The 13,097-nt window shown below is 48.4% G+C and overlaps 1 pseudogene; it reads right to left on the bottom strand.

The window, feature by feature from the left end:
- Positions 1-12,258: 12,258 nt before the first annotated feature.
- Positions 12,259-13,097, bottom strand: LOC103077738 (nogo-B receptor pseudogene; annotated as a pseudogene).

Raw genomic sequence — 13,097 nt, 5'->3', positions numbered from 1 at the left:
GCACAGGGTCCGGACGCGCAGGCTCAGCGGCCATGGCTCACGGCCCCAGCCGCTCCGCAGTATGTGTACCCTGCATCGGCTGGTGGACTCTCAACCACTGCGCCACCAGGGAAGCCCGAAAACGATCTTTTAACACACGGTCTTAACGAGACCTGGCTCTCCCTCTGGTTAAGCCTCTAACCAGCTACTTGACCGAAGACACAATCTCTTTAGGCCTGAGGGTAAGGAAGGGCAGAGGGAGCTGCCTTTCTGAGTTCTTATTTGGGGCAAGGCTGGAGAGCTGGGGATGATTGATTATCCCTGACAGGGTTTCAGCAAGGGTACGAAGCAGACAGAGGTGGACCTGGGATGGGCACCAGGCCTGCCTGACTGCGAGGCCCAGGCTGTGATCACCTGCCACTCGGGGGGGGGCCAGGGATGGCCCACACTAACTGATGCTGGGGGGCCGGCCCCTGCCCCACAGAGCCCTCCCCACATCTCCTCACATCCCCTTCTTACAGCTGAGGAAGCTGAGGTCCAGGGAGATGCCATGCACAGCCAGCGGCCACAGTGGGACCATACCCTGGGATTTCTAACTCAATCTTTAGGGCCTGCTCAAAGCAAGGTCAGTAGGGCCTGTCCTCTTCCCCGGTAAAGGGGCCCAGAGGGTGAGGGGCAGGGCCTCCTCTAGACATAACCCTTGACAAGAACTTGGGGTTGAAGAGATCTGGGCTTCTCAGTAATGATGACGCTGATAGTAATAACAACAGCTACCACCTTTTGGGCAGGAAATGCCCCTATGAAACAGGAGGGAAGGGGGCAGGGCACAACCTTTAAAAGAATGACATAGCCCGAGGACACGACATAAACTGATTAGAACCAAATGGGTCCAAGATGTCGGATGAGTCGACTTCCACTAGACATTGAGCCTCAGTATACGCTCACTGTGACACATCAGCAAGCTGAATAACACACCCACAGGTGCCATGACAGTTCCTAGGCCCACCATGAAGGTCAAAAAGTGGGCGGTGGCCCAATTTCTGGAAATCCCCGCCCCTTCCCCCAAATAGCTGGAATACTCCCCCCACTCATTGGGGGATGATACCCACCCCTATAAAACCTGAAAACCCTGCACCCTGGCCTTTCTCACCTTCTGAGATGGCCCACGCTCTGTCTGTGGAGTGTGTTTCTCTCTAAATAAACCCACATCTTACCTATCACTTTGTCTCTCACTGAATTCTTTCTGTGATGAGACATCAAGAACCTGAGCTTCATTAAGTCCTGAGACCAGGTGTGTGATCTCAGTTAAAAGAACGTGGGTTCAAGTCCCAATCTGGGTTTTGGTTGGGTTCGAGTCCCAGTATTACCGAGTCCAAACTTGCTCTGCTCACCCCCAGTAAATCGGAGACAGGCGTTGAGGCAAGGAATAACGACTTTATTCAGAAAGCCGGCAGAACGAGAAGATGGCAAACTAATGTCTCCGAAGAACCATCTTCGCGGGGTTTGGATGCCAGTTTCTTTTACAGAACAGAGAAGGGGAGGAGATGAGGAAGTCAAGTAAAAAGGCCGTAAGATTTGCAAATGTCCCCTGGAATGGCCAGCCTCAGGGAGGGATGTGTTCATTTCTTCTTTCTTTCTTTCTTTTTAAAAACTATTTATTTATTTTATTTTTATTTATTTTATTTTTATATTTGGCTGCGTCAGGTCTTAGTTGAGGCACTCGGGATTTTTCATTGCAGCGCGGGCTTCTCTCTATTTGTGGCATGTGGGGTTTCTTTCTCTCTAGTTGAGGCACGCGGGCTCAGTAGTTGTGGCATGCGGGCTTAGTTGCCCCACGGCATGTGGGATCTTACTTCCCCAACCAGGGATCGAAACCACGTCCCCTGCATCGGAAGGCGGATTCTTTACCACTGGACCACCAGGGAAGTCCCAATTTCTTCTTTCTTGCAGCCATCCACAGGTGGACAGGGTCAGGATGTTTCCCTGAACAAAGGCACTTTGGTTTAACATTCAGGTAGAGGGGCAGGGTTCCCTGAGGCAGGCCATTTTGTATAGACAGTATCCTCTTAGTGAACAAAAGCAATGGGGAGCAAAGGTTAAAGTGAAAGAAACAGATCCAATATGTAGTCAGATTTGACTCTTCCCTGTTACACCAGTACGTGGGTTCAAGTCCCAATCTGAGTTGCATGGTTTCACATAGACATGGTCTCTTTTAGTCCTTGCTCCTGCCATGAAGTAAGTACCTGTGATCCCACCCTTCAGACAAGGAAACTAAGGCTCTGGTCGCACCACCAGTGGCTTCCAGCTCTAAATCCCTTTCCTGCACTGCTTTTGCTGCCTAGCAAGTCACTTACTCCTCTGATCTCTTCTTCCTTCGTCTGTAAAACAGAGATACTTATAATTTCCTCATCACAAATAGCGTATGACTAAGTGCAATGTGGTTTCTCTGGATTGGATCCTGGAACGGAAGAAGGACATTGGTGGAAAAACTAGTGAATTGGATAAAGTGTGGAGTTTAGTGAATAGTTTTTTTTTAATATAAATTTATTTATTTTATTTATTTTTATTTTTGGCTGTGTTGGGTCTTTGTTGCCGTGCGTGGGCTTTCTCTAGTTGCAGCGTGCGGGGGCTACTCTTTGTTGTGGTGCGTGGGCTTCTCATTGGGTGGCTTCTCTTGGAATGGCCAGCCTCAGGGAGGGATGTGTTCATTTCTTCTTTCTTTCTTTCTTTTTAAAAACTATTTATTTATTTTATTTTTATTTATTTTATTTTTATATTTGGCTGCGTCAGGTCTTAGTTGAGGCACTCGGGATTTTTCATTGCAGCGCGGGCTTCTCTCTATTTGTGGCATGTGGGGTTTCTTTCTCTCTAGTTGAGGCACGCGGGCTCAGTAGTTGTGGCATGCGGGCTTAGTTGCCCCACGGCATGTGGGATCTTACTTCCCCAACCAGGGATCGAAACCACGTCCCCTGCATCGGAAGGCGGATTCTTTACCACTGGACCACCAGGGAAGTCCCAATTTCTTCTTTCTTGCAGCCATCCACAGGTGGACAGGGTCAGGATGTTTCCCTGAACAAAGGCACTTTGGTTTAACATTCAGGTAGAGGGGCAGGGTTCCCTGAGGCAGGCCATTTTGTATAGACAGTATCCTCTTAGTGAACAAAAGCAATGGGGAGCAAAGGTTAAAGTGAAAGAAACAGATCCAATATGTAGTCAGATTTGACTCTTCCCTGTTACACCAGTACGTGGGTTCAAGTCCCAATCTGAGTTGCATGGTTTCACATAGACATGGTCTCTTTTAGTCCTTGCTCCTGCCATGAAGTAAGTACCTGTGATCCCACCCTTCAGACAAGGAAACTAAGGCTCTGGTCGCACCACCAGTGGCTTCCAGCTCTAAATCCCTTTCCTGCACTGCTTTTGCTGCCTAGCAAGTCACTTACTCCTCTGATCTCTTCTTCCTTCGTCTGTAAAACAGAGATACTTATAATTTCCTCATCACAAATAGCGTATGACTAAGTGCAATGTGGTTTCTCTGGATTGGATCCTGGAACGGAAGAAGGACATTGGTGGAAAAACTAGTGAATTGGATAAAGTGTGGAGTTTAGTGAATAGTTTTTTTTTAATATAAATTTATTTATTTTATTTATTTTTATTTTTGGCTGTGTTGGGTCTTTGTTGCCGTGCGTGGGCTTTCTCTAGTTGCAGCGTGCGGGGGCTACTCTTTGTTGTGGTGCGTGGGCTTCTCATTGGGTGGCTTCTCTTGTTGCAGAGCGTGGGCTCTAGTCGCGCAGACTTTGGTAGTTGTGGCGCATGGGCTCAGTTGCTCCGCAGCATGTGGGATCTTCCGGGACCAGGGCTCGAACCCGTGTCCCCTGCACTGGCAGGCAGATTCTTAACCACTGCACCACGAGGGAAGCCCCTAGTGAATAGTTTTGTACCACTGTTGTTTTCCTCGTTTGGACAAATGTGCTGTAGTTATGTAAGATGTTATCAAAAAGAAAACTGGTGAAATGTGTAAGATAACTCTCTTTGTGATCTTTGTAACATTTCTGGAAATCTAAGAATTATTCTAAAATTAAAAGTTTATTATTTTAAAAGTAACTGGACAAAGGAGAAGGCTGTGAGCTCCAGGAGGCACTGCCCATCGCTGACAGGAAGACAGGAGGACAAGAGGAGGCCATTCTGCAAATGAATCTGTTTGGCTGGGAGGAGGGGAAACCTCTGCAAAAGGGGGAGGGGATCTACTGATGGAAGAGAGGGCAGGGAAGGAGAGGTGGGGGACCCAGCCCAATTTATGTGGATTTCCGTTCTCAATAGTTTCCAGGATCAGAGCAAGCCCCTGGTGGCCCCATATGGCTGTGGCCAGGCAGGCAGTGTAAACAAAGCCTTGGGGCTGTCATTCCCCCACCCAGGGGGTCTCCGTATGGCCTGGTAGTCCTGGGGTGAGGTGGGGGACCACGCCAGCAACGAGGAGACAGATGCCAAATGAGGGGTGGGTGGAGAGGAGATTTCAGAAAATCAGGGTGAGCTTTAGCCAGTGTGGGTGGCAATTTTTTTTCCCTTTCTGTAAACAGAGCAAGAATTCCTTGGGAAAGAAAATACAATCCAGCCCAAGAATCTTGAGCTGGTCCTTTAAAGCCAGCGGGGCTCTTGCAAAATTCAGGTTCACAGGGAGAGACCAGCTGGAGCAAGAGAGAAACCTGAGAGGTATTAGCCTGAAGGCCTGATCAGAAAGCAGATCCAGAAAGGCCAGGGAGTGTCATGAAAGCTCTGTTTGGGGCCTCTGAGTCATGGGCCAGTCAGCTTGGGGCTGTGGCCTGGCTGAGCCCAGCTGGAACCTCCCTTGAAAATCTACACCCCTCCATCAGCACCCCACCCCCACCTCCTGGGCAGGGCATAGCTCTGGGATGGCCACAGCAGCTTGCCTGGAGCTTCCACTTCATTCATTTTCTCGTTCATTCATTCAAATATTCCTTGACCCCTTCTATATGCCGCCATTGCCCTTGGCACAGAACTCAGTTTAATGAGGGAGAGAGAAAACAGAACAGCCTCTGCTGGGGGACACATATAACTGGCAGGTCAGGAGAGGAAAGCTGGAGAGAGCGTGACGTCCATTGTAGGAAGAGTGGGGCTCAGCGAGCTGCTATTCCAGAGCATCCCAGGTGCTTGCTCTCTGAGCTGGGCAGCTGCATGTTGCTGGGGGCGTGGCAAGGGGTGGGAGGTCCAGCCAAGGTCAGGACCAAGTCAGCAAGGGCCCCTTGGGCTGTGTGGAGAGGATGGGACTTTATCCCTGAGGGCAATGGCCGGATGGAGGAACCCCAAGCCCTGGTAGAAATCCAGAGCCAGGGAACCAGAGGACGTGGAATCCAGCTGCCCATTCTCACAGCAGTGGAGACTGGAGCCCAGAGAGGGTGTGAGACCCACCAGGCTCACACAGCAGGGTAGCACCATGCCCAGGTGTCCTGATTTCCACAACAGGGTTTTTCCCGCCCCTCCCACTGTCTCTATTATCTTCCAAGACTTACTTGTGGACCCAGGCAGGTATCTGCAAACATCTCGAGGAAGAAGAAGGGTGTGGGCGGGAGAATTGGGTCGGCGTTTTGAATAGGCTGACCCAGGGCAGAGGATCCCCTGGGGGAAGGAAGGCTGGCTTCCTGCCCGGGGTGGGGGGGAGGGGGGGTGAGAGTTGACTTGCCCCAGAGGGTGAAGTGAGTCACTGGGGAGCAAGGCTCGCACTTTCTCTTTCCTTTGGGCTTTGGTCTCAGTTCCCTGGAAGGAGGCACAGCCTGGATTCCTGGGGGCGGCCCCCCTCCGGGCAGGTCCAGACTGGGGTACTGGGCCATCTGCATCCCCAACTCCTGCACACCCCCTTTCTGAGGCCCTGGTAAGTTTCCCTTTTGGCCCCTGGTCTGACTCAGGCTCAGCCCGTCACGTGGACATTGGCTGCAGGAAGGTGCATCCTACCCGCTCCCACCCTGAGCTCAGCCACGCTTCCTCTGCCCTGGGCCACGCCCCCTCCTTTTTCTCCGGAGGAGGAGCCGCTCCGGCAAAGAATCCGTGGCTGCCCAGCCAGTGGAACAAAATACCGACTGCAGGGTAGGGCTCTTCGGAGACCAGGTCATCAGGAAGCCCCTGGACAGAGAACCAGAGATAATGATCCCCCGTGGCTGTCACTGATTGAGGACCTACTATGTGTCAGGTGCTAACGCAGCCAACAGCCCCAAGAGGCAGAAATCCATTTTACAGGGAGAAGAGAAGGTGGGCCACGGTCATGGGGAGTGAAGGATCGTGACATCCGGGTAGCCCCGAGGGCCCACTCGGGACTCAGGTCACGGATTTTTTTAAGTGGATGCGGCTGGGAGAATTCCCTGGTGGTCCAGTGGTTAGGACTCCGCGCTTTCACTGACGATGGCCCAGGTTCAATCCCTGGTTGGGGAACTAAGATCCCGCAAGCCGCCGGGCACCGCCAAAAAAATAAAAAATAAAGTGAGGCGTCTGGCCAGGTGGCGTGTTTTGCTCCAGGCGCATCCAGCTGCCCATGGGAGGCGCAGAGTGGGCGGAGAGCTGGGTTTGACTAGCGTTGGACTCAGGAGCAGGGAAGGTGGTGGAAGCCTCAAGTGATTGGGTAGGAAGGGCAGGGAGGAAGGAGGGGCTGAGGAACAGTGAGCAGGGGGTGGGCTCCGTGACCGCTGGGGTTGGGGTACCAGAGGGAAGGGAGGAGGTGAGTGGCAGAGGTCAGTCAGTGGAAATCATCGAGGTGGTGCAGGCCCCGGCTCTGGGGCTCTGAACATCGGGACAGACTTTGCTCGCAGGATGTGAGTTGTTTGCTTCCCTTTGTGTCCTCATCCCACAGGCTGCAGGGAACAGGCACTCCGTGAATATTTATGGAGTGAATAAGTGGCTACTTGGGGGAGTCTGGGGTGGGGTGACTTTCCTCCTTCTACTGTGGTTTTTTAACAGCTTTATTGAGCTGTAATTTACATACCAGAAAATTCAGTCTTTTGAAGTTGGGGTTTTTTTTTTAACAGTAGTTTTTGGTATATTCACAGAATTGTACAGCCATTGCCACTATCTAATTTCAGAACATTTGATCACCCCCAAAAGAAACCCCATACCCCCTTTCCCCACCCCCTCAGCCCCTGGCAATCACTAACCTACTTCCCACGGGTTTGCCTATTTTGGACATTTCTTTTTTCTTTTTTCTTTTTTTTTTTTTACTATCTATTTATTTATTTGGCTTCGTTGGGTCTTAGTTGAGGCACACGCAGATCTTAGTTCCCCAACCAGGGATCGAACCCATGTCCCCTGCATTGGAATGTGGATTCTTAACTACTGGACCACCAGGGAAGTCCCATCTTTTGGACATTTCTGTCAGTGGAATCATACACGACATCGTGTTTTGCATCTGGCTTCTTTCACTTAGCACGTTTTCAAGGTTCATCCATGTTGTAGCTTATGTCAATTCTTCATTCCTTTTTATTGTCAAATAATATTCCATTGTGTGAATATACCACATTTTGTTTATCCATTCATCAGCTCGTGGGCACTTGGGTTGTTTCCAGTTTTTTGGTTCTTATGAATAATGCTGCTATAAACATTCATGTACAGGGTTTTATGTAGCTATATGTTTTCATTTCTCTTGGGTATATACCTAAGAATGGAATTGTTGGGACAATTCTTACATTGTTTGAATTCTTTAAAATGAGCACATAATTCTTTTACAAAAAACCAATTTAAAAAAAAATCATTTTTCTGGGGACTTCTCTGGCAGTCCAGTGGTTAATACTCTGTGCTTCCACTGCAGGGGGCACTGGTTTGATCCCTGGTCAGGGAACTAAGATCCTGCATGCCACACGGCGCAGCCAAAAAAAAAAAAAATCGTATTTCAAAAAAGATGATCTGAATCCATAGAAAAAAACAGTGCACCAAAATCTGTGATAGGGAAGAGGTGAGGACGGGTTGGGAGCCAAGACTGAGGCCACCACCTGGTTGGTGTGTGACTTTGAGCAAATCACAGCCCTTCTCGGGGCCTGGCCTGTGAGATGGGGGTGGGGCAGGGTGGACAGGGCAGCAACAGAGGATTGAGCTGGAATGAAGACTTTTCAGGGCCCACCCAACCCTGACAGCTCAAGGTCTTGAGGCGGGCTGGGTTTCCACACCTGGTTACAGAAACAGATGAAGGAAATGATCTGGTGTTTTGAGTTCTCTTCCTGAAAGAATAAACAACATGATACTGGTGGTCCAGGCAACAAGGCCAAATTCAACCCAGAAGAATGTTTTAGGTCAATTCCTCATTGAGATGAAGACATATTTAACTCTACCTGCTATTTATCTTCCACTCTAAACCAGTGCTTCGAAAACTAAAATGTGCATAGGAAATCCTGGGGATCTTAATATGCAAATACTGAATTAATAGGTCAGAGATTCTGCAATTCTAATGAGCTCCCAGGTGACGTCAATGCAGCTGGTGCCCAGACCACAATTTAAATAGCAAGGGTCTAGGGACTTCCCCGGTGGTCAGCGCGGCCGAAATAAGTAGCAAGGCTCTCTCCCTTTGCAATTTTCTCATTATCCATTAGGAAATCTGTCCATGTTGGATGTATTTTTTAAAAATCGATCTCCTCCACTTCATTATTTTTTTTTCATTTTTACTTTTTGGCCGCGCCCCGCGGCATCTTAGCTCCAATCGAACCCTGCGCCCCCTGCAGTGGAAGCGCGGAGTCTTAACCACTAGACACCAGGGAAGTCCCCTATTGGATGTATTTTAATGGATCTCTTGGAGTTGTTGGATGGGTAGGTGAATGAAAGAACTAAATGCTTATGTCTGTCCCAGGAAGAGCGTGAAGGGAAACAATGTTATTTCGTCCTTGCAATAACACTGTGAGATTAGAAGGTTGTTCCCATTTTGCAAATGTGGGGTGGGGGCGTGTTCAGAGAGGGCGGGCAAATGGCAGAGTTATGGCTTGTTCTTTGGTCTGACTCCAAACGTAGTGCCCGCTCCCTGGCACTGCTCGGTTCCCATTTCCCTCTCTCTCCTGCATCTCCGGAGCCGCCATTCAGCCTTGGATTTGGAAACACTTGCTAGCCCTAGATAGAAAAGGGGTTAAAGACACCTAAGCCCTAGGAGCTGCTCCCACAGACATGAACATTTATGTGACAAAGATGTTCCCTGCAGCAGCCTTTATAACAGAGGAGAACTAGAAATTCCATTGCACACAGTGGAATTGCTAAAAGATGACTTAAAACTATAGAAACTGCCTTCCTGTTAGCTTGTATCACTTGTCATCTCCTTGGCTTTCATTACTATTTCTTGTTTGTTTCTTGTCTATGTCTGTCTCATCCACTAGAATGTAAATTCTTTGAAAACAAGAACATTGTTGGGTCCCTAACTTCTGAGCAGGGGTTCAATAAATGTGGAATGAATGAACCTAAGCATTTTGCAATAGCAAGTAAAGAAGCCATTGCAGAATGTTATGCACAAGATGATTCTTTTTCTTTGTTTTTTTAAAAATGTTTGAATGCAGGCAGAGAAAAATCTCTAAGACCATATATTAATTATCTTGGGGATTGGGACTGGGGATTAGGTGTGGGTGATCCTCATTTTCCACTGTTTCATTCTGACTTTTTTTTTTTACTACAAACATGAATTTCTTTAGTAATAATAAAAATAAATGTTTTTAAAAGAATAATCAGGGCTTCCCTGGTGGCGCAGTGGTTGAGAGTCCGCCTGCCGATGCAGGGGACACGGGTTTGTGCCCCGGTCCGGGAGGATCCCGCGTGCCGCGGAGCGGCTGGGCCCGTGAGCCATGGCCGCTGAGCCTGTGCATCTGGAGCCTGTGCTCCGCAATGGGAGAGGCCACAACAGAGGCCCGCGTACCGCAAAAAAAAAAAACAAAAACAAAAAAACCCAGAATCAGGGAACATGCAAAATTAAATTACTTTTGTAGACTTTGGTAATATTTTATTACCTACACAGACCTCAGTCTTACTTAAAGATCTTTTTATGCAAAGTCACCATCAGGATTTACTGAGTAAAAATCGTGGGTATTCACATGGCCCTAAATGTTCTATTCCAAAGAGGAACAGGTGACTTTTGAGGAAAAGAACTGCCTTGGTAACCTCTCTCAAATACTTATTTGCGGTACGCGGGCCTCTCACTGTTGTGGCCTCTCCCGTGGCGGAGCACAGGCTCCGGACGCGCAGGCTCAGCGGCCATGGCTCACGGGCCCAGCCGCTCCGCGGCACGTGGGATCATTCCGGACCGGGGCACAAACCCGTGTCCCCTGTATCGGCAGGCGGACTCTCAACCACTGCGCCACAAGGGAAGCCCTCAAACACTTATTTTAAATAAACATAGTTAATGGAAATATTTTGTAAACCAACTTTGGGTACTACAGAGCACAAGGCCCACCAAACAGAAAAGGAAATCAAAACTTTCTTTCCTTATTCAGGAAACTTTCCACCTTTACTTTTAAGATTACAAGCTTTTCACCTTTTTTTGACTGCCTCCTGCAATTTTTATATTTTTTAAAATTCTGCATTTCGATGTTGTAAGAGTTCTTTTTCAAATGATCTTCAGAACAAAGACAACAGAGCAACACTTTCAAGTCATATTGTTTGACAAGCAATGAAGAGATGAAAATGGACGGATGTCTGAAAAGAGGTATTCCCTCTGCTCCAAAGGTGAGCAAACTTTTAACATGTGAGCAACACAGAACTCCATTCCTCTGGCGATCCCTCAAACTCAGAATGCTTCCATTTAATAAGTCGATATATTATTCTTTTTTTAAAATTTATTTATTTATTTATTTATTTTTGGCTGTGTTGGGTCTTTGTTGCGTGCGGGCTTTCTCTAGCTGTGGCGAGTGCAGGCTACTCTTCATTGCGGTGCGCGGGCTTCTCATTGTGGTGGCTCCTCTTGCTGCGGAGCATGGGCTCTAGGCACATGGGCTTCAGTAGTTGTGGCACAGGCTCAGTAGTTGTGGCTTGCGGGCTCTAGAGCGCAGGCTCAGTAGTTGTGGCTCACGTGCTTAGTTGCTCCGCGGCATGTGGGATCTTCCTGGACCAGGAATCAAACCCGTGTCCCCCGCACTGGCAGGCAGATTCTTAACCACTGAGCCACCATGGAAATCCCTGATATATTATTCTTAAAAATTAAAGTTGGATCACTGGGAAAGACTGAACAAAAATTATTCCCCTTCCCCCCAAAACAACAACAAAACAGCTTTAATCACCTCCTTCTCTCCCCACAAAAACAGGGAAGGAAACCTTTAAATCTGAAATTTCAGCTCCTAAAACATTGCTGCTCTTTGCTCAGAAGTGCAAGTCCACATATTTTCTTCTCCAGTATTTCCCCCATTTATGTTTATTTCCATACATGCATGCATGCACACACCCACACATACTCACTCACACGTGCTCTTAGTCTCAAGTGAGACACTTTTTTTGTGTCTGTTGATAAATTATGAGGATTATGAACTAGGTGTGTACAGGGTTTCAGAGGTGCTTTGTCAATGAGTCACTTGAGTCCTTTTCTCCAAAAGCCTGAAATCAAATTACACAGCTGAAACTGTTAGGTGTCCTTCTGGGGGGCTCCGAAGAGCTCTGGTCCTTTATGTCTCAGCACAGAAAGAATTCAGTGAGAGGCAAAGTGATAGATATGAAGTGATTTATTAGAATAGGATGCTATGACGCTTACAAGTGGGCAAGCGAGAGGGTGCTGCCCGGGAGAACTTAGTGGGCTACACTTTTATAATCAAAGGAAAAGTGGGGAGGAGGAAAGACCACCTTCTGCCTCATTCTTGGGTAGATGTCATGCTTCCATCATTAGCTCCTCCTCCAAGTTGGGCAAGGGAGTTTTCTTGTCCCTACATTTGGTCAAGCTAGGGCTGTCATGGTGCTATGGAAAAATTATTTTAGGTCTTAGTATAATGAGGGTCTTTCACTTTGAAATGTCACCTTTTCATAAATTATTGTTTTTTATGTGTGCAGAGAGCATGTCCTAGGGGTCATTAACTTACTGAGCTCACTGGGCAGGATGTGGGTCTCATGCCACCATTGTTTTATTGTTTTGGGGCATGTCCCGTGCTTCTGTTGCATGGTTTTGTTGCTAAGCAAGCCTGCTTGGTTTCGTGGATGAGCAAACCTGCTTTCTTGAGTGATCATTAACTTAGGGGGGTCACCCATACTTTTTTCTTTACTTATAATCCCCTAGTGGGATTGACTATTTAATTACCTAAATTTGTCCCTTTATTCTGTCCCTATCACAACCAAGGATCACTACTTTCCCAGATGTTGTTCACAGGCTGCATATTGGTGAAGGGCAGAGAAAAAGTCCTCATAACTGATGTTTAGGTGGGAAGGCAAAGAGACAATCTCTGTCAGGCTGATGTGCCAGGGCAGAAAGCCTAGTGTGCTGTCCTCAGGACCAAACTTCAGTACTAAATCAGGACCACGGGCACCATTCGAACTAAATAAACGGTCTGATATATCTACATCCAAATCTGTGGATTTCTTTTGCTGCTGGGCTACTAATTGGCAAAAGTCTTGAGCAGCTCTCACAATATCTGCTTTTGCATCTTCTGGGGACAGCACCTTGACTGCCGAATGGCAATCTTGGTCATTACGATTTGCAAATTCTGGTGCGTATTTGGAACCATCTATGTCCAGAAGTCCCTGCTGTTGTTTTAAAATTTCATCCATCAATCTGGAGTTATTTCTTTTGAAAATTCCTTTGTGGTCGTAGACGCTAATGTAGGAGGTGCCCACTGCCATACATCACACCAAGAGGCTTGCGATGTCGGAGAAGCTGGGCTCCAGCTCTTCGGTGATCACTAGGTCTACGTGCACAGGCAGCTTCTTCAAGGACTGGCGTCCTCGTGCCATTGCAGCCGCGGGTGGGCGGCGAGCGGGGCGGGCTCCCCGCGCGGATGCCTGTGGTCAAGGCTGTTCCCGCCGACAGCCGGGGGCTGGCGGAGCGCGAAGCCGAGCGGCGCTAGGACCGCGGCGGAGGCGGCGCAGCAGAAGCTCCGCCACGTCCAGTTCCAGGTGCCGAACCGCAAGCGGAGCCGGGAGGTGAAAGTGCGGTGCAGGCCGAGCAGAACCTGTAGCTCCGTCAT

Source organism: Lipotes vexillifer, unplaced genomic scaffold, assembly GCF_000442215.2.
Source record: "Lipotes vexillifer unplaced genomic scaffold, Lipotes_vexillifer_v1.1 scaffold496, whole genome shotgun sequence".
In the NCBI taxonomy this organism is placed as follows: Eukaryota; Metazoa; Chordata; class Mammalia; order Artiodactyla; family Lipotidae; genus Lipotes; species Lipotes vexillifer.
This window is presented reverse-complemented; position numbering and strand designations above follow the sequence as displayed.